The 22824-nt window shown below is 38.1% G+C and overlaps 1 protein-coding gene across 2 annotated transcripts in view; it reads left to right on the top strand.

The window, feature by feature from the left end:
- The first annotated feature begins 13789 nt into the window (after positions 1–13789).
- Positions 13790–22824, top strand: part of htr1fa (5-hydroxytryptamine (serotonin) receptor 1Fa) — a 31953-nt gene continuing 22918 nt past the window's right edge. Inside the window, exon 1 of one of the 2 annotated variants that reach the window (XM_011489645.4) lies at positions 13790–13930. The gene's annotated coding sequence lies outside the window, so the exon portion shown is untranslated. Of the gene's footprint in view, positions 13935–22824 lie in introns of both variants that reach the window. The other variant, XM_011489646.4, reaches the window with a different exon arrangement.

The raw sequence follows: 22824 nt of genomic DNA, 5'->3' as shown, positions 1-22824 counted from the left end.
GATAAAAAAAGAGAAAAATAGCGCTTTTATTATCATTCTTTACCCTTTTAAGTCTTGATTCCCAGACAAAAAGGTGTGAATTTCCTTTTTTATTGTCCTTCAATAGTGTGGAGACGGTTGACGACAGGAGGGGGGTACAAGACGGAGAAAGCGCCTCACGTCTAACTGCAGGGGGGAGAGCGATCAGAGCGCTTTCAGGCCAAACGCAGCTTCAGACACAGATGTTCTTAACAGAGTGACTGCAGAAACATTACATTAAAACAATATTTCTGCAGCCTGTTGATGTGTGACATTTCAAAGAAACAACTTTAAAATATGCAACAGCATGTTTCCATTTATGCACAGCTGCTCTATTCTGCACTTGGTACAACGTCCCTCCTTTAGATTCACACCTCTGAGCCTCTGAGGTAATTGATCGCTTTATAATAAACTCATATAATAGAATACTTATCACATTTATAAATCAGACCCCTTAGTTTAGTCCCAGTCCATCTGTGTCAGGAAGACAACCCACGGTAACATCTCTGCCAAATCTCTATGTGAATTAACTTTGGTGTGGATGCCCCTGTTACTAAAGAGCTGTTAAAAAAGTAAAAACAAAGTTTATTTATTTTTCTAATCACTTACTATATTTGCTAATGCCTTAGTTACAATGCCATTACAGGTTGATGTGGGCTGTCTGCAGGTGAAAATTGGGAGAATCTGTAGAGGGCACACAGTTGGCCCACAGGAAAGCCGTAGATTAGATTGGTGAGCCTGTAGGGCCAAAATGTTCATACGTTTTTTTTGCCATAGGCTGCGGAGGCAACAGGTCGCAGCTAACTCTTATACAACATGTAAGGGTAAGTAAGGGTGAAGTAGGTGCACCCCAAACCCTGCCCACAGCACAGGTTAGTACAGTGCGCGCACCTTACTAATGACTAGTATGGCGTAAGGACGCCGTACGACAGCATTACCCATACACCACAAGTGCATGTGATTTACAATCCCCTAACTGATAACCCATGATACATTATCACAACAATGATCTGGAATTGGTCTGTACTGTATGCCATCACATCAGTACAGCTCTCATGGTGTGATCAAAAATCCTCATATGGACTAGTAATAAAAATGTGCTTTGCATACTTTATGATATCATAATGGTTTCTGCTTCAGCTTAAAAAAGCCTATTTATTACACATCACCAAAAAAAAGAGAGATTCAAACGAACAAACCAAACAAATCACCTCCTCACCAGAGATTATCTTTGGCTCCATTATTCCACAGCATGTGAGCTGAATGAAAGTGGACAGAGAAAATGATTTTGGTGCAAATTTTCCACAAGACAGCCAGTGTTTACAGATCAGAGCAGACAGAGCAGGCAGGGGTAGAAGATAAGAAGGTCTCCCCTGTCTGAGAATCGAAACCATGCTGGATATAAAGCCATTTGATCCCATCTGTAAACAGAGAAAAAGGTGATAAAAAAAAAAAAGTCCATCCTGTGAAGTTAACATGTTTTTCTATTCAAGTGCACGCATTTTTTTATACAATTTGTAACAATTAGACAAAAATTTTAATATACATATTTATATTTTCAACATATTTATATTTTTTATATTATCTGCTGCAAAAATAATCAATTGCAAATTATAGAGTAAAGTGCAACTTCAATCCTGGAAAAGCAGAACTGGTAAATTATCTGTGGGTGAGAGTTGTGTAATGCCAATAATAACAATAAGCACCAAAAACGCCTGTCTACCAACAGGTGTTCCCCCAAAACCAGAGTATGAGGAAATAAATCTTCACTGGAATGTCCTCTAACTTTGCTCTGTCAGTATTTTTCAAACATGCAAAATGTGACTTTTTTTTAACTCTCAAAAAGATGAAGGTGCTCCACCAGTCTTGTTTCACTTCTTCAAACCCAATCATAAGATCCATCAGAATCCATTTTTAGCCTTAGTTATGCAAATGACAATGCATCTTTTAATTTCAAAATATTTATCACGGCATGATACATTTCTTTTTTAAGAACCAAAATTTAAATCAGATCCAAGTTGGCATTTCATTATCACAGTTAGGAGAGTAATTAATAGAGGAGATTTATTATGTGGAGTAAAATATGAAACAGACATTGAGCAAAAACCAATCACGCTCTGCATGAAAAGTGTGATGGCAGTATTTAGAAGAAATTAGAATATTCACTTTTTTTTGCTCAATGAGAGGCTTATGGGAACAAATTTGATCTGTGCGCCTGTGGCAGTCTATTCCAAAAGCAAATGAATTTTGGCAAAACCTCAGGGACCTGAAGCCAGCATGGAGACAGGTATTTGAGCCAGAGACCAAATTTAGAAAGAAGGTACACCAAGTGGAACTAAAGCTTCCATTTATTTATGTATTTATTTATTTATTTATTTATTTAACTTAGACTTAAGCAATGATTATTTCTTCTGCAGTTGTAAAAACATTGCCTTTTCCTTTAGACTGCTATCCTGATCAATGCTGTGTTATTCTCTGTTAATAAAAGGTGTAAGCAAAAGATTCTTTCCTCTCTCCATCCATTCTCCAGGGTGCTCTGTGGGTGTATGTGTTTAATATCAGTGTGTATCATTACTGTTGATCAGATAAGTTTTTAGTAATCAGCCCCAGCTTCTCATATGTTCAGTCTGCGTCAAACACTGCTGAGTGACTGCTATTCAAAGAGGGATTTAGCACCTCCAAGTTCAATCGGACACCAATCTCTGCTTAAAAACCAGTAAGCCCTGCACATTCGTAATTGCATATTTTGGATTATTTTTTTGTTTTTAGAGGAAAACCAAACTCACTGCAATAGGGGTAATTTATGAAGAGATCTTTATGAGTTTCAGACTATCCCGAGCTTTTTTTTAAAATGTCTGTTTCTGCTTTTTCTGAATAAAGCCACTTCCCATACTTTCTTTTTTTTTATGTAACACAATCTTTTTCTGCAATACCAGGATGCATGAAAAAGCTGTAACCAACAGTTTTTGGTGCATCAAAGAGCTGTAACATGCAAGCGGAAGGCAGACTAATGAGGGCAGAGGCTTACAGGGTTTTCTAACTCCATAAGGCAGAGAGACGCGATTTCTATAAAACCTCCCACACACATGCACTTGTACTTACCAGAAATTGGCAGCCAATATTTATAAGATAGTATTTTGTAATAGGCTGAATTCTAGAAGAATTAGTTCATAAAGGAACGCTGCCAGGGCTGTGAGATGAATGTGGAATTATTTTTGCAATGATAAGAGTTCATAAAATGCTCAGAGCACCGTTTGTCACCCACCTTGCCAATACGATGCTAAAACTGCTTGGAGAGTTCATGTGTGGGCACTTAAGCAGTTAATTGACAGAGTTCTAGTTTCATAACTGCTTATATTTTCTGATTTAATGGAGGTTGAAATGAAAATGTTTCTTTTAGGGCCAAATACAAAGAGAAACTTGATAATTATAAACTTCTTTAAAATGTCCTTTCTTTGTTTTTTACTAATTCCAGTTTAGAAAATTAAACTGATTTAGACTTTGTATCTATTTCATGCATTTCTTTGCTTTTATTTCATTGACTAGAACTTTCAGCTACTGAATTTCCAAAAGGTTGCATCAAAATGACTTTAGACCCGAAAAGTAAAACAATATTTTTAATCCAAACAAGTTGAATAATTGAAAAATGTGAGGATGCATGTTCTGTAAATCACTTTTTAATCTGGACTCTCATCGCTTGCAATTCCAGCAAATCAGGAGACAGTCAGTCCACAGCAGTCTGCAGATTGCTGTAATAACAATCTTCATCTCTTTTACACTGTCTGGTTCCTTACATCGTTCTCTTCACATCACTGCATCTCGTCTCTGTGGTGTTCAGATTATGTAAATTCGCTAGCCAAATATTTAAGCCAGACAGCCATCCAAACATCATCTGGGGACAATAAGGAATTTGCACTTTCGGCAGTTTGAGCTGGGGTCAAGTTCCGCTTGAAAATAAGAGGTGCTCAACAGGGGAACGTAAAGTGTTCTGAACTTTTCTGGTCTTTATATCAAAATCCTCTCACAGGTCCTTTTAACTCGGTTTTTGAACTCTGTTTTATGACATTAAACATTCTTTAAATATGCTTCACTGTGCTTCACCTTACTTTCAGGTTGTCAGTGACTCTCCTTTTAACAACTATCAGCTCCACAGTCGTCACCATGATTGTGTGACCAACTGACCCAGAAGTACAATACTATTTAAAGGCTTTTCAAAAGCCTGAATTTGGAATACAATAACCTAGACTGTTTTGAATTATATGGATTACAGCAATCCTTTCAATATATATATATATATATATATATATATATATATATATATATTGAAAGGAAACGGCAACTCCTATCACAACTTGAGATTGAAGCAATACAATACAATGCCACGGTAGAGCCAGAACAACAGGTCAGAGAGGAGGTTATACCACACTCCCACCCTGAGATTGGGTACACAGCCCCAACAACCACAATTACACTGAGCGAGGCAGCAACTGACCTGAAAGACAAGATCATGTCTACAATGAACACTAAGCAACCCCGACACCAGCTACAACGGTTAAGTGATGGACCGCCTGAAAGTCTACTGGAAACTGTGATTGAAGCATTGAGGGCAATTCCTACCACAACCATCACGGAAACCAATGAACTGGTTTACACTTCAGCAGCAGTGATCCTTGAGATGCTTGGCTATAAGAGCAACCATGGAAGAAAACAGTACCCACCATGGAAGCAACGGTTAGAGGCCAAAATCAAGGCAACTCGGAAGGATGTGAATAAGCTGACAGAGGCTCAAAGAGGTACAATGAGAAAGCAAGTACCTAAGAGATACAGCCAGATGTCCATACCTGAAGCACTGGAAACTGCCAAACAAAGGCTCCTAGCCTTGAGCAGCCGCCTAAAGAGGTACACAAGAGACAATGAAGCCAGACGAATAAACAGGCTCTTCGCAACTCAACCTGCAAAAGTGTACGCTCAGTGGCAGGGTCAAAACAGCCGAGCAGACCCACCAAGGCTGGAAACTGAACAGTACTGGAAAAGTATATGGGAGAAAGAGACAGCACATAACAGCAATGCCCAGTGGCTGGTCTCTCTGAGAAAAGAACATAGCAACCTCCCTGAACAGAATCCAGTAACCATCACAGTGGCTGACATCCAACAAAGAGTTTCAGGTATGAAGAACTGGACAGCACCGGGCCCTGACATGATACATGCCTACTGGCTAAAGAAGCTTACCGCACTCCACGAGCGCCTGGCAGCGCAAATGAACCAGCTGCTTAGGGATGGGACTCACCCCGAATGGCTAACGGAAGGGCGAACCATCCTGATCCAGAAGGATCCCTCAAAGGGTGCAATCCCATCCAACTACCGGCCAATAACCTGTCTGTCCACAACATGGAAGCTCATGTCAGGCATCATTGCAACCAAGATAAACAGGCACATGGATCAATTCATGAGTAACACACAGAAGGGCATTGGTAGAGACTCCAGAGGAGCCAAACACCAACTCCTGGTCGACAGAACAGTCGCCCAAGACTGCAAGTCACGACACACCAACCTGTGCACAGCCTGGATTGATTACAAGAAGGCCTATGACTCAATGCCACACACATGGATCACTGAATGCTTGGAGCTGTACAACATCAACAGGACTCTAAGAGCCTTCATAGGAAACTCGATGAAGCTGTGGAAAACCACCCTTGAAGCCAATGGGAAGCCACTTGCACAAGTGTCCATCAAATGTGGGATATACCAAGGTGATGCTCTGTCCCCACTGCTGTTCTGCATAGGTCTGAACCCCCTCAGCCAAATAATCAACAAGACTGGCTATGGATACCTACTCAGAAATGGGGCCAACATCAGTCACCTCCTCTACATGGATGACATCAAGCTATATGCTAAGAGCGAGCGTGACATTGACTCCCTGATCCACACCACCAGGATCTACAGTACTGACATTGGGATGTCATTCGGGCTCGAGAAATGCAGCCGGATGGTGACAAAGAGAGGCAAGGTAGTCCACACAGGAGGGGTCTCACTCCCAGAAGGAACAATAACAGACATCGAGGACAGTTACAAGTACCTTGGAATTCCCCAGGCAAATGGGAACCTGGAGCAGGCAACAAGGAAAGCTGCAACAGCTAAATACCTCCAACGAGTAAGGCAAGTCCTGAGAAGCCAGCTCAATGGCAAAAATAAGACCCGGGCAATAAACAGCTACGCACTGCCAGTTATCAGATACCCTGCAGGAATAATAAGATGGCCAAAGGAAGAGATACAGACCACGGATGTTAAAACACGAAAGCTCCTCACCATGCATGGAGGGTTCCATCCCAAATCCAGCACACTGAGACTGTATGCTAGCCGCAAGGAAGGAGGCCGAGGACTAGTGAGTGTAGAAGCCACTATCCAGGATGAAACATCCAAGATGCATGAGTACATCAAGCTCAAGGCCCCAAATGACAGTGTGCTCAGTGAATGTCTCAGGCAATGGAGAGCAGAGGACACAGTGCTGGAGGACAGATCCTCATGGGAGGACAAACCCCTGCATGGGATGTACCACCGGACCATAACTGAAGTGGCTGATATCAAGAAGTCCTACCAATGGCTAGAAAGGGCTGGACTACAGGACAGTACTGAAGCACTCATCCTGGCAGCTCAGGAACAAGCCCTGAGCACCAGAGCGATAGAGGCTCAGATCTACCACACCAGACAAGACCCAAGGTGTAGGCTGTGCAAAGAGGCCCCTGAAACAATCCAGCACATAACTGCAGGATGTAAGATGCTGGCAGGTAAAGCATACATGGAGCGCCACAATCAAGTGGCTGGAATAATATACAGGAACATGTGTGCAGAATATGAACTGGAAACCCCAAGGTCAAAATGGGAAACACCTCCGAAGGTGGTAGCGAATGAGAGGGCAAAGATCCTGTGGGACTTCCAGATCCAGACTGATAGGATGGTAATGGCAAACCAACCAGACATTGTAGTGGTGGATAAAGAACAGAGGAAAGCCGTTGTGGTGGATGTGGCAGTGCCAAGCGATGGAAACATCAGGAAAAAGGAACATGAGAAACTGGAGAAATACCAGGGACTCAGAGAAGAACTGGAGAAAGCCTGGAAAGTGAAGGTGACAGTGGTGCCTGTGGTAATTGGAGCACTCGGGGCAGTAACCCCCAAGCTGGAGGAGTGGCTACAACAGATACCTGGAAAGACCTCAGACCACTCAGTCCAGAAAAGCGCAGTGCTAGGAACAGCTAAGATACTGCGCAGGACCCTCAAGCTCCCAGGCCTCTGGTAGAGGACCCGAGTTTGGAGGAGAAACCACCCGCGGAGGGTGAGAGGGGCGTTATTTTATTTATCATATTTAAATTATATATATATATATATATATATATATATATATATATATATATATATATATATATATATATATCATTATTTTTCTTGCCTTAAGACAACCTCAGTTTTGATTTAACCCTTTGTAAACAAACTGAAGGGAAACCTCAGTTTTCAGCACTAAACTTTTTCACAATATTTTGTGATGAAGCTTTTTTTTAGGTCTTCTGCAATTGGGTCCTCAAGAACAATAAGTCTTGATTAATTATGCACAAGCTCTTCATTGCTATATTACTATTATTATTATTTGTACTGTAGTGTAATTCTATTTCTTTTAATAGGTGCATAAAAATGTTAATCGTGTTATAATCTTAATGTATTTTTCTATCAGAAAACTGTTAAAAGATGCACATTACTTAGATGACTTAAAGTTTTATCAGACAGAGATTTGTATATTTTACTCCCTTATCCAGAAACCTGACCCTTTTGGAGCTGATCAGCCTCCTCTATGCTTTTTCAAAACGATAATCCCAACTTTATCAGAAACATTAATTTTCTAACCTCTTGATGCTGACTATTCTTTTGTTTTACAGCAGTTTATCATTTTAGTCATCAAAGTCCACATTAGTAAATATAATTGCCTGATCAGTATTTTAGCCTTTTAAACCAAAATAGCAGCTGAAAATATAAAAATCTACTTTTGTAGTTTTGTTTTGCTCTCTCAATTTCCTTGTGTGTTTATCTGTTCACGTAAAATTGCAGGTTCAGAAATCAATAGTGAAACAATGAACAACCTTGCAATTTTTGACCAAAACATCAATTTTGTATATCTTTGAGGAAGATTATTTTAGTTTCTCAGACCTGCAGTTTTTCAGTTGTTTTTTGCTGACAGAAAATAAAGCCTCTTGTTAAAAACGTGAAGCCACACAAAGGTGTTAAGCACAGATGTAGCTGAATGTTAGCCATTGATTTTATCTTAAGTTTATGTCTTGCTTTTCTTAAAAATAAATAAAGTTGATTTTTTCAATGTTAGAAATTTTTTATGTAATAAATGTTTAAATAACTAGAAAACCCAAATATATTCAAACTCCTCCACCTGGGGCAGGAACACTCCATCCACCGAGAGATGGGCTTCAGTTAGTGAATAATATTGACAAGATGTGAAGTTGCAATATAGAAGATGCTGTCCCAACCATCATGTACAGAATAGTTTGCTCACATGTTATTCAAATGTGAACCAAGGTTATTTCACATTGCCTGTCTTCACAACATGCACGCTATGGACAGAACATTTGGTACACTTTATTTGTTTCTCAAGGTATGCATTGTGTGGGTGGTTATATAGCTGATCTGTTAGGGAAATAATGGACTGCAGTTCAGTGAAAATGTAAAAAATATATAATAAAATGCTCTTGTACCAAGTGCCCCTTCATGCTGATACCTATAATTTATTAGAAAAGAGGTGGAAATCATACAAAACATGGAGTGGGAGTGTTGTAGCGTGTTAAAAATATAAGGAGAAACAGTGGTAAGCTTGGAAAACACAATTGTTTCACAGGTTTGTATCAATTAAAAGATAGGCTGGATGTAATGTGACATTCGCACACACCGACACAGTCTGGTGATTCAAATGAGTCCTCAGCACCATTACGCTGTGACTGATGAGAGACTGGCATCCCTGCAGGGATGTCATCACTACTTCTTTATTTTCAACTAATCCGACTCTGTCCAACAGCTGAGTCCACCTCTGACAAATAACTTCAATAATTACAGCCCTTTCTACAAGTTCAACATTTACATGACTCATGAGGAGAACCTGGTGACTAATGACTTGTCATATGTTCGCGTGTAAAAGCAATTTCTGTAATCACACTTTCAAATCAGTCATTCTTTTTTCCCCTTTTTTAACCCCAATCAACAGAAATAAAACAAAAAAACATTCACTTATGCTGCAAATGTATAACCATAAATCAAAGTGTATTGAATATATATATATATATATATATATATATATATATATATATATATATATATATATATATGTACACTGTAATTCTACACAACTTTCATACAGAGATGGATGACAAAAAACAAATATGCAATTTGTGCCATCTGTGATACATTCTTATTGTGCTCTCCCATTTTTATTTAAACTTTTTCTTTATATTCATCCCTAAATTAAATCTCTGCAAACATAGAAACATGTTAGTATTTATTTAAAAAAGCACCAAAGTAACCCTATTCTAATGTGAAGTGCACTAACTGGTAGTAAGTTCTAACAAAGACATCAAGGAGTCACAAATTCTTTTAAAGTGTCTGTGTCACATCTGCTGTTCTTAGTTCTCTGAGTAATTTTTCACAAAATAATGCCCAGAAATCAGAAAGTTATAGACACATTAGGTAAAATTTAGAATCATTTAAACCAAGCCAACATCTTCAACATAGTAAACTCAACCAACAGATTTAGATGTTATATTAATGCAACTAGATTGTGTTTTTATTTTGCAAATGTTTAGCTAATTTTTCAGTATTACAGGAGAGAAAGTTATGATATATATTACATTTTTTATCAAGTGCTCGTGTTTGAATCTCCATCTGAGTTGGCAACACAAATGCGTCTAACTTAGATGCCATTTACTGATACATTTTTAATGACATTAAAATCAATAACAACCCCTGGATGAAAAAAAGGACCATGGTTCAACATTAACTTGAAGAGCAGACCTGGCTGATGGCCTCTGCCATGATTTTTAACCATTGTACTTGCTAAAGTTAAAAACCTCCCTACCAGATGCAGGATTTACATGTGCTTTTACCTGCTTGTTTAAAGTGAGTTTTTACCAAGTAAAAACTGCCATTTAAAACTTTTCTATAGTCTACCTTTTCCATACTTGATCAGTACTTATATGTAAAATATTTTAATACGATTTTTGTTTGTTTGTCAGGTTACCCTCCCTGACTTGGACTGGAAAGTAATTAGTCGGAATACAAGCCCTGACCGTCATTTCATTCTGACATTTTGAAATGTCTTTATTTGTTCATTTAAAGATAATATACCATTTAAGATAAGTAATATCAGGAGAACTAACTTAAAAACAAGATCCGAACAGAAAACTTAAAAAGAACCCGACCATCTCAAACTACTACATCATTCCACATCTAATTCAATTAAGAATTTCTTGTGTAGGAAAGACAGTGACAGTGCATTTACATAACACTGAGTACAATGAAGAGCTGGGAGCTGAATAGTTTTGAGGGAGGAGAGATAAAAAAATGCAAAACAACACCTCCAACTCACCAGCTATCTCATTTTATAACCAGTGTTTTCCTTCTGCCTATTTATGGCTATCATCTGAACCGCTGATGTGTCCAAATCCCTTCTCCTGGCTCTTCTTTCTTGGACGGGTCTTCAACAATGAGATCCTTTTGAGCACCTAGGTCTTAACTCTGAATAACTTTCACACTTCTCAGTAAAATATATATCATTTTTTGGGAGTAAATTTTCATGGCGGCCAAAGTGCACATACTGCAGCTATAAATGCACTCTTTTTCTGCTGTTGGCCAAGCTCTCATCATTCCCTCTCGTGTTCCGCAGTTGCTGCCAATACATTGGGCTTAAAAAAATCTGCGCACCCCCTTTGATTTTTTCTTTCTTTGCCCAAGTTAGAAAAAAAACACTGAGATGAATGTGATGAGAACTTTTCCCATCATATGCATGAAATTGTATCTCACAGTCAGGTCAAATTAAATCAGCAGCAGTTATGGGAATTCCACAGTGTGCAGATACAGTAAGCCAGTATCTTATACAGTATATCCTTTGACTTTATTACAACTCTGTCATTTATCTTTGTCTATTCTGACTCTATAGTCTATCATTTAAAACAGAAAAGTTTATATATTCAAAAAGAGATGCAAACATTAATAAAATATTAGGCTTTCAAAGAGATATGTGTTAAATCCTGTGTCAGCTGAATGAAAGTGTCTTAAATCTTAATGGCTTCACTTGTTTTCATGGTTTTATTTTGGTAATGTTATGAATCCTTCTTCATCATCGTGACTTTTCAAAACTTTCACTGCTGTCCCAGAAATAGAGTTGTCACATGTCTGACCAAAACCACATCTTTATAAAATGTTAATTTCTTCAAGACCCTCTTACTGCCTCTGAGCCATGCCATTCTGTATTGTTCCTACCTGCTGCTGATTGAGGCCATCTGATGTTCCTTTGGCTGATCAGCTGGAGAAGCATGAAAGTCATGGACTGGTGGTGGGGAGGACAGCATGTAGCCCCTAGTATTTCAGTCCCAACTGGTTCAGTGGGAAATACTCAAGGCAGTTGAGCTTTTAAGTGATAACAATAAGCTGTCAACTTGTCTTTTATGTGATTGTAATTAGTTGTAAACAAATTTTTAGTTTGTAACCTTTTGATCCCTTTGTTGTTTTGCATACTGTCCATTGGTGTTGTTGATGATGTCACCCATAGAAACTGGTTTACTTTTGGCTCCAACCACATGAAGACATGTTAGTCACCATTTTTGTGATACTGACGCCGCCATGTTGGAGCCAGAAAATGTCAATATAGTGATTGGTCCAAATCAGTCTGAATCATTGTTTCTATGGCAACAACTCTTGCCAGTCAGTTTAAGCTTGTTGGAGGTCTAAAGCCCGCAACTTGAAGCGGGTTTGGGAGAATCTTTAATTGAGGCATCTGATTGGTCAGTTTATAGCTTGATCATCGTGAAAAAATATGTATCATGAAAAGAAATGATGAGTAGCAAGAACATGTTAAGAAAAGGTAGCAGAGCAAGAACAGTTGTTCTGACAGATATAATGACTGAGTAATGACTTTAGCTTCTTGGGGCTAGTGGGTACTTTGTATTTGGACAGCGAGGGGGAGGGGTCATTTGGTCCAATTCTCATATAAATTTAATGGTGGTGTCCTGTGTTTCCTTTATTTTAGTGTTTTCCTTCAGTTCGTTGTTGTTGCAACCCCTTACGCGCCGTAGATGACAAAAACAAAAAAGCAGTACTTTTTAGGCATTGGCCCTTTAGCAGCTTCTATGTCCAGCTTTGCACCATTGTCATTGTACACTTCAGATGGACATCCTGTTCTAGGTTGCACTGCGTTGTTCCACATCATTGATAGCCACTGAAGGCTACCCTCAACAATAATACCATTCACTTTAACACCTTGGTTGTTTATTTGTAGTTTTTTTAATTATCAAAACCCTTTAATAAAGACATGGTATCTGTGGTTGGTTGTCATTAATGAAGCAAGGTTTGTGCTACAATAAAATTATTCCAAGTTCCACAGCAGTATTTGAACTTGATGGGAATCCCTTCAAAGTGCCTTTAATTGATGTCAGTATATGTGCAGCTGGTCAGCAGCCTGGCCCCATGCTGTTGTGCTATAGCAGATTACCACAGCCAATATGTCCTGTTAGTCAGCCAAGTTGGCTGATACAGCTCAAAGCTATCATGGTAGAGTGTCTTCCCTGGGACTGGAAGATCATAGGTTCAAATCCATGGTCAGTTTCTATCCAAGATGAAAAATGTAACCCTTCTCCTTCAGTTGCCTCCTTGCTTGACGTTCAGTTTTTTGAAGTGTTGGGTTGGGAGGTTAAATTACCAACTGATTTCCAAGTGAAGCTGTGACTGCAGCTCACCAGAGGGGATGGGTCACATGCAGTGAACACATTTCCCATAACATTGGTGTGGGACATCTAAGCCTTTGACTTTGATGTTTCTGGAATGAAAGGGACATTCATACTCATCCAAGAGATGTTTGATAAAGCTGAAGTCAAAACTGCGAGAAAAAAACATTTTATCCTACTCACAAATGTTGATGATTTGGTATAAATATCATGAAACATCACTCTTGGAGCATATTTGATCTCATATTTGGAATATATTTGATCTCAAATTCTGCGATCGTTGCCACCTGTTGCAAAACTACATGCATCTCTCTTCCCCATACTATCACACTCCCTCCACCTAAATATTTGGATTTATTTAGACTTTAGCCACGTGGATCATATATTAAGTTAAACAAGAGGTACGCATGATTCAAAATAAGAAAGAAAAAAGGCAGGAAAAAATCAGAAATGTTTGTTTTTTTGTGGATAAAGAAGCATGCTGAACTGCATAGTTTATCTTAAAGTTGAGTTGCTCTTAAAAAGACAAGCAACATATTAAATGCCAATTATAAAAAAAAAAAAACAACCAAGAAGCTATTGAATAATTATAATAATCAAAATAATAATTAAGGTTTACATTTATTTTTAACACGGATTAGGCTCACCATGGGGACATTTTCCTCAAACATCTTAAATTAAACATTTTTTTGTTCACCTTCGTTGCTGTCTCCACTTATCTTGTCCCCCACACCTCCTCCCCACTGACGCACCTCTCTCCGCTCCATCCGCGGCCAACCGGCGCGCTCCCGCCTGCGCGCACTCTGGCGTTGGCACAACTGAACGGGTGTCGGCGTGAACGACGGTGAGCTGTGAACGGACATACCCGTGGAATGTAAAATCTAATTAAACGCGCCTGCTTCCTTTGGCCTCGTGCGTCGAAGCGACAGGTGGGTAAGTTTGTTTCAGACTTTATCCTTCTGAGGCGCATTCTTAAATCTGAGAAGTGTCTACTTTCTGCGCAGAACAGATGGGAACATATCTGGGTTAGTAAATGACGAGAAAACACGATTTTCATGTCTTAATGTTTAAAATTTTGCTGCAATGAGAATTTTTTAAAATCTGAATTTACAGATTTGATATTGACGGACTGAGTTTAGTAGCGATATGTGCCAGCCACAAACAGTTTATTGCATTTCATTAAAAATCATGTTATTGGAAATATTGTTGTCATGATCCAAATAAATACATTTTTCTATATGGTGCTGGTACTCCTCTCTCTTATTCTTATTCTTCTCTTCCTCAGACATTTACTTCTAAATAGTGACAGATTGATATTGATTATGTAATAGGCGCAAGAAAATGAAATCACCTGCTGCTGGTAAAGACTATATTGACTGACCACAGTTCAGTTATTAGTAGAGATCTTTTTTAGTCACATCACAGAAGAAAGGGTCTTTAAAAGCAGCATGTGTCATGTTTAATGTTTTCATTCAAATGATCTGCAATAGTAACAACACATCTCCCAAAGCTGCTGAGGAGTTTGCATTCAAATCCTACTTTGATCGAACAGCAGGTTTACTTTTCTGCCTGGACCAACTAATGATAGATAAGCTACATGCCACAGTGCCTCAAACCTGGCATGGAGAGTTATGTGTGTGGTGGAGAGAGGGAGGGTTTTGCATGTGAAGAGAGCTTGGATTCATCTAGTGTCGGAATGGTCTTGTGTGATAAAGACAGTAGGGGAAATCGCTGGAGTGAGAGATTTTGAAACCTTTTTATATGGTTGTAAGGATAAATTATGTATTTATGCAACCTAATTGAACATTGTTTTCCAAATCAATTTTTAAGTCTCACTCCAGTCATCTCATTTAAAAGCATTCCCAGTGGTCTTTTTATTATTATTATGCTGCTTTTAGGATTAAAAAACAAACAAAAAAAACAGTTGTTTTCTAGAACAGTTTCTGCAAAGCGGCAGTGGTTGAACAGGAATTTGATTTGTGGGTGAGACTTTTGGTGCAGAGTAAGCCTGACCTGACTTTCCGTCATTACCGGTGCAACCACAATGGCAAACAATATTGGAGCTACCTGACCGTGCAGATGCCAGCTCAGACGAGGAAAACAAAAACGTACATGAATCTGTTTGTGGATGCATCGGAATGGAGTGGAGCAGGGAGCTTGTGGCCTACTGACTGTAGCTCCTTTACTACTGTGACAGGCTTTGTTCTATGACATTTTTTTATCTGCTCCTGATTCACAACTATTTGAATAAGGGAATGCTCAGAAATGCAATCTAAAGGCCCGTACACACCGGGACGAATATTCGCCAGGCGTTATTCGCCAGCATTTTTCGCCACGTTTTTTGTGTTCACACCCAGGCGATTTCCACTGACGATGAGCCGAGCGAACATGCATCTTCATTCCCTGACATTAGATGGCGCTTAATGTAAAACAGAAATACTCCTGTACACAAGGTGGCGCTGCGCAACTTTACGCTTCTTAAATTCGCTTTTCACTAAGAAGAATAGAGCAAGTATTTACGGGCTTGTCAGATTCAAACAAAAAAAACATGAATTTTTCAAGCACCAGTTGCTCCAACTGGTGCTTTGTTCGGGGATATTTTAGAATGTCCGTCATTATTTCTTCGCAGCTGTGTAGATGCAACACGGCATCTATCTTCTTCGCTGGTATGTGTGCTCAGCAAGGCAGTTTTGTGTTTGTGTTGTGTTTGTGTTTTGTGTTTGAGCGCCCCCAAGTTGTGTTTTACTGTAACTTCAGAGGCTCCAGACACGTGTGCAAAAGCGCAATTCTCATTGGTCGAATAGATTTCGACGCGACGCGTCAAAAAAAAAAAAAACGAACCCGAGGCGTTTTTTTTTTTTTTGACGCTTTGACGCGTGGCGTTTTTTTCGCGTCGGTGTGCACACTCTCATTGGTGCCCTTTGTTTAGTCACGAGGCGTTAAACGTCGGCGAAAATCGCCTGCGAAATTCGTCCCGGTGTGTACGGGCCTTTAAGCTTAATTTTCCTAACATTTGTCTTCCATCACCAGAAAAATACACAAACAAACATGGTAAAAAGGCCAAAAACATAATTTTCATTGGAGTGGGTTTTTAATGATTTAGTTTTTTTATTTATTTATCTTTTGGCAGCTCATGTATGGAGTTGGTCACAGACTGTGCGATAAACAAGTTCGTAGTTTGGATAATGCAACAGATCAGATCTTGTCCATTGAGTCTTGTGATGTAATTAACATTGGCATCGGATGGAAATATGAACTTCACAGGATATTGGCTCCAAGAAATCGCTGCATGGCTGGGAGCCAGGAGTCAGGAACTGAAGGGCCCCTCTCATTTAGTTATTGGAAAGACCATGGAACGTTGGATTCTCTTGTAATCTTCTTCTGCTACTTAAATATACCGAAGGAAGTATTGAGAAAAGAGACTCCGATAAGGAACAGCAGAGTCAAACCAAGGACATTTCACACACAATGATGGTCTGAAGTCTTCAGCAGCAAGTAATCAGTGCTGCTCAGTCAGTGTTCTTCATCCAGTCTTTATTGACTGGTGCTGATATAAGTGCTAATCTGAGTTCATTTACTAATATTACTTCTAAATAAAAACAAATTAAGCTTTAACTAAGAATCATTGTTTAAACTGTAAATGTTTACAGTTACACATGGCCTTTAGGTGGGGATGTCACTGAACTCAATTTATACCAAAAATAAATCTGAAGATCAAGCAGGTTTACGTAGTATGGGTTGTATTGTAGTAACCATATTGATTTTGTGTCCATTTAATTTGTATTCCCATTCGTTTATGTTGCAACCTGCTGTTGAATTACTTAACTCTGCAAGCACATTGTTTTCCTGAGCAGATCGTTATAGTTTCATGTTGCTCAAGCAAACATATAGTGCAAAGCAACATTTTTGAGGGATCAAGGCTAAGTTTTCCAATTTTCTGTGAACTGTGGAGTTTTTCCTTCTTCATCATTTTTGTAATATTTACTCGCATATTCCCTCTGCCACTTTTAAAAACTATTGAGTGAAACAAGAGGTACATAAAATAAAAATAAAAAAGATGAATTGTTGAAGCAAAGAGGGGGCATTTAAAGCCAAGCACATAATCAGAAGGCTGACAAATACAATTTAGAAGTATGTGCATTATAAAAGCTCTCCATTCTATTATTTTAGACATTTATTCAGACAAGGAATAAAAGCCTTTTTAAATATGAGCACAATATCTGCACAGAAATGAATTTAACAAGCTGGAGGAAAACAGAACATGGTAGTAAGAGTTTTGTAAATGCATGAAGGCATCATCTGCATGATGAGGATAATATATTTTTTGTTTGTTTGTCTTTTTGTGTTGCACTTGAAATATTTCCTGAACTTTGACTGATGAATCACAACCTTAGAGAGAAGCATTGCAAGAAAAATAGAGTAGATGAGTCAAACTGAAGAAGTAGGAGATCTTATTTTTGCAATTGCATGTCATGACTCCTTCTGTTGTTGCTGTGCTGGAGTGCTGTGTTTGGTTACAACTAAGCTTCCACAATGTTCCCGTCTTTTTTTGTTCCATTATTAAGCAGAAATGATCTGGTCATTTTAAATGGGACATTATAAGGTTTTCCGTCACTGAGTTTGCTTGTGCATTCCTTCCTGGTTTCGCTTGGCTACAAAAGAACTTCGTGTCACCTTGGTATTTCACTAATAACCATAGAAGCAGGTTTCTTGCTGTCAAAATCTGCCTGGATTTAATTTATGTGCTTTTTGCAGATGATACATTGTTGAAGTCTCCGTACTTTAGCTCTCTCATTTGTAAAAAGAATTACATTAGTTCTTTTCAAAAACCCTCAATCGTCCCTAGCCTTCAGGGACCAAGGTTTAATTAATTGTCACTGATTCAAGACAGATGAAAGTTGAAAATTGAGGGTAGCTGCTCAGTGGAAACACACTCCAGACAATTCCTGCTGCTTTATCGCACATCATTAAAGCTGTCTGAGTGCTATTCAAACCAAAAAGAGCTGAGACCAAGCCTAGCAACACTACAGGAGGATCACTTTGATCGTGTGTTTGTGTGATATGTGTGAACTTGGCAACGGTTGGAAACGTCAAGTGAGGGGAGCACGTCCCGTCAACAGAAATTCATTCAAAAGAGTGCAGAGTTATAGACTGTAAAGGTAAACTACAAACCCTGGATAACCTTTAGGCACTTAAGTAGCAAATTTCATGAGACCATCCATTATCAGGATCCATCTAATACTGAAGAGTGAATCCTGTCATGGACCATGAGAGGTGGACTCTCTTTATGGATATTGGAAAAAAGAAAATGCCTACTAGAAAAGGGATAAAAGCCTAAAACCCCTTTGGCAGCACCTTTATATAATAATGTCCATTTTTGGAAGACATACACTTACTTGTCTGTTTGGGAGAGATTTTTATGAACAGTTGGGGGGCAAGATTGAAAGTTTGTTTTTGGGATGAAATAGAGAGAATATTGGCATCATAGATGTTCATCCATCTGCCCTGTCTGTTTATCCTCCAGGGGTGGCATCAAGGACCCAGCTTGCTCTTTTGAGTCATTAGTGGACCAGAGAGCCATTCAGAAACCAGACATCCTTCTCAAAGAAAATGATGGTGTTCCAGGTTCCTGGATGTTGCCTCTCATTGCTCTTATGTGAAAGCCTAAAGCCAGAGATAAAAGGGATTCAATGCTCATCACATGGATTGTCCAAAGATGGACAGTGTCTTTCACAACAAATCATAATGCTCTGCAAATAGAAACAAAAGTGTGAAATACGTAGACACACACAAGAAAGAGCCTTTGCTCCAACACTTTCTGGCCTTATACACTCTCTGACCACTTTGACTTTGATCTGTTTCTAATGCAAAAGCTTTAGAAAACATGCAGAAAGAAATCACCAAATGCGAGTTCCTCGTGGAACTTTTGAGTAGGAAAATGAACATGTAGGTGTAGAAGAAAACAAATAAATACTTTTGGAACAGAAAAAAAAAGATTTAGTTAAAAAACACAAAACATCTGCTTGACTGATATTCAGTGTGCAAAATTGTTCTGCAAATACTAAAAATACAATAACTCACAATGTTTCCAGAAACAGTGTTGCACATTGTGACTAAGTAGTTGTATCTACTTGTCACCTGTCTGTTAAAGCTTAGCACTTTTAGACACATAATGAATGAAAAACACAACAACCAAATGTTTGGACTTGTTGGATTTTTGTCATGTTTAGAGTTGGGGATAGGAAGTGGAAAGGATTGCACATCTTTTGGTTGTAAGGATTTGAGTTGTTTATTTATGTTTGTGTTTGTTTACAGGACTTTTACTGTATGGTTTCCAAGACATTTCTATCTTTTGTTGTATATTTTCTTTACTGTTTGTTAAAGAGGCTTTCTTCTTGGGCGTCGCCAGCCAATTAACTAGATTCCATAAAAAGGAAGGAGCTCAGTGTGAAGGGGTGTGTGATGAGTGTGAGTGAGCTGTCCACCCAAGGTGTGTGAGCTATAAATAAAACTTTCTGTTCCTGAACTTTAAGGTCATCTGCCTGGTATGTTAACCAGGCCACTCCAGTCACACCACGTTGTGACGTACATATTTATTTTTTATTAGCGACCCTTCCCAATGACATGTTCTTGTGGCATGTGCTGTTGAATAAGTTACCTTGGTACTAACTATTTGGCACTGATAATCATTCTCTAGTATCATTTAGATTTTATAAATCTCAACAAAAAAGAACAGCATTTCATATCCTTACTGTCATACATTATAATAGTATGATGAAAACACAAATGTACATCAAATTGTATTGAAATAAGCAGTAACATTGGAAGCAAACCATGTATTTTTTTAGAATCTCTTTGGCAAAAATAAATAATCTATGCCTTCCTTTTTTTTTTTACATTTCCATATGTATTGCATTATCACAGAAGCATCATATTTCTTAATAGCATCTTTGATGCACAGCTCTTTTAGAAACAGGTTTTTTTCTTCACTTTTCTCCTGAAGTAGAATTACTGTTTTGCTTGCAGTCAATCATCCTTTCATCTTACACAGTATGAGTGAAAATGTTACTTTTGCAGAAATGTTCCAACTCTAGGCTTCGAAGATTCAGAAATCTAGAGGAAACTATGATTGATGATTGCATGGAGAATCCCCAGGTCCTATGGTACCAAGAAAAGCCCACATAAAAATACTTTTTGTTATTTTGCTCGCAAATTAGAATGAGATGCAAGTGACCAGATTCTGGTTCTTAGTCTCGGGATGTGGTGAATTATCTAGATGTGAATTTGTGAACCTGCTGCAAGTCTTGACGCCACCTCACTTTTCTTCATTTGCAAGAATAACAGAGCTTTTACCTGACAGCCCGTCAAAAAAAAAAAACTTTATTTCTCAGTTATTTTCTCTTCTTTTGGCAAGAGGTTAAACAAGTTACAGTTTAAATTTTAGCCTTAAAAAAGACAACTCAAAACTTGATCCAATGTGAAAGTAAATTCACTGCCCCGTGAAAAACTGCAGGACTTCCAAATATTTTTCGCTTGTAAATAATATTTTTGAGAGTTATTCAGAGATGTTCTGATAATCGTTTCAAATGAGTTGAGCTAACTGTACCGTTAACTGATGTCTAAAGATGCTGTCTCTGAGGTCAAAGTGTAAGAGAAGCAACCCTGCCTGTCATGTGATGCAATTAGGTCTTTGTATTTCTCCTGATTGTCCATATTTATGGATCTTAAGTTACCTTTTAAGGATTTCTTTCTCCTTTTTAGTAGACACAGCTGTAGTATGTTTTCCTCATTTTAAATGTTGGACAAAAATTTCTGTGTTTGAACCAAAGCTTCACACAGAGGAACTACAGACACAGAGGAGACTAGATGCTGTTAAGTGCACAAATGGTCACATAAATTAGCTTTATAGGACTATAAACTGTAAACAGAAAAACATCGCACAAAATGACTGTCATTGCATTTATAATGACATTGTTAAACACTAACTACAAAAAAATCTGTTGTCTTTTTTTCCCACTCACATGTTGGTCCTGTATTTTAGAAACACTGTAGATCATTTCTTACTTTGTGTTTCTGTTACATTTGGAATAAAATTTGGATTGGCAACATTTTGTTCATAGTTGAAATAAGACTTGTACAAAAGTAAATAATTGTTTCGCTTTTTAAGATGGTTTTAAGTAGGCCAGCTCAATAAATCGCAAATTTATCGTTATCAGGATATCAAGCTGTGCAATATGGATATCGCAAATAAATGGTAACCTTAAATGTGCTAAAACAATCTTATGGCAGCTTAAAGTATTTAACTAATCAAATAAATCCCTTTATGCATTTGACCAATCGGATGGACCCATTTTATGTTAGATGCTCGCCTCCTATGCAGACGAGGCTCCTTAGGAGTGTAATTTAAGTTGTGTTGACTCTTTTTTAAATTAAACTTTTGCAGTGAAATGCAAATCATGTATTTGGTTGTTTTACTATTTGTTCATGTATCACAAGTTATATCGTCATCACAATATTGATCAATAATATCGCAAAATGCGAGTGCCAGTGTTAAGCATTTTCCTTTTTAGAAAAGACAGCAATTGGAGAAAGGACATTTCCGAATCATACTTTTCGCAGAAACGTCTTATTCTGAACTCAATTTATTGTCTAGTAGTTCTTATATTCATTGTTCTTTTAAGCATAAAGAGCATAAAGCATAAAACTACTTTTTTTTGCTTCTGAATCAAGAGTTTCTTTTCTCACAGATCATTAAAAAAAACTGTTGAATAAATTTACTCACTTGATAATTTAGGGGTAGAAAGAGTGAAGATGCGAGGTGGCACATCTCGTTCTGATTTAATGTAATTTACATGCATGGGGTAATTCTGGTTGTGTGGCCCTTCTCCATCACTGAGCCCATGTGAACAGGTCCAGACCTCTGCGTACTTTTCTTCTAGCTGCATCCAAACTAACATTTCTAATACAGGCATATGCCTCACTGTGTTCTATCTGTATCTAGCTTTCTGTAAAGCTTGAGCTATCCTAGGCACTTTAACGTTGGGAGTTGGGTCATCTAGACCCACTAGACAGTGCACTGAACCTTTTTTCTTCAATGATTTGTGAACCTCACTGGTGTCCATGGATTACATATCTTTTCACCTTTATCCACCTTTGTCATGGTAGGGAGAACACGTCAATGTAAGGGTGGGGTCATCTAAGATAATACAAGGGTTAATAGGAGTAAAGCTAAAAATCTGAATCTGGCAGAGGCATCAGGCTTATATACCTGTTTCAGTTCTTCATGAAAATGATCAGATAAAGACAGTAGTTTGTTTATCACCTGTACATCTCCCTTAAATTGTCGAATTCTGAAGCATTAACAACTGATGAAATTTTCTCTGGTAAAAACACATTTGTTCATCTAAACTATGATGTTTGACTGTCCATCCTTTGACCAACTTTTTCCTTTAAATCTTAGAAAGTAATAGTGCATACTTTTTAAGAGCTACATTTTGTATTCAAGTAATAGTTTTTTATTAGTTTATAATGGTGTTTATTTGCATCAATAATCATCCCTGTGTATTTTTGCTGTTTAAATAAACTGGCAATTGATCAAGTCTAGAATAAGAAAAAACAAAAAATGTAAACTGATAGTAATTTTTACACTACAGTTTACAGAACCTTTTTTAATTGAGTTTATGTTATAGTTTTGATTAAATGTTTTTCTTCATTTTAAATTTGTTTGCTTTTTCTTCCTTCCTTACTTTTTGTTTTATTTTGAAAAACCAGACTTTTGAACACTTCTTCCTCCAGGCACAAATTTAGCCGTTAATTAGCACAG

Source organism: Oryzias latipes, chromosome 21, assembly GCF_053564925.1.
Source record: "Oryzias latipes strain Hd-rR chromosome 21, Olatipes_Hd-rR_3.1".
NCBI classification, from domain to species: domain Eukaryota; kingdom Metazoa; phylum Chordata; class Actinopteri; order Beloniformes; family Adrianichthyidae; genus Oryzias; species Oryzias latipes.
The sequence above is the reverse complement of the archived record's forward strand: the minus strand, read 5'-3'. Positions and strand labels throughout refer to the sequence as shown.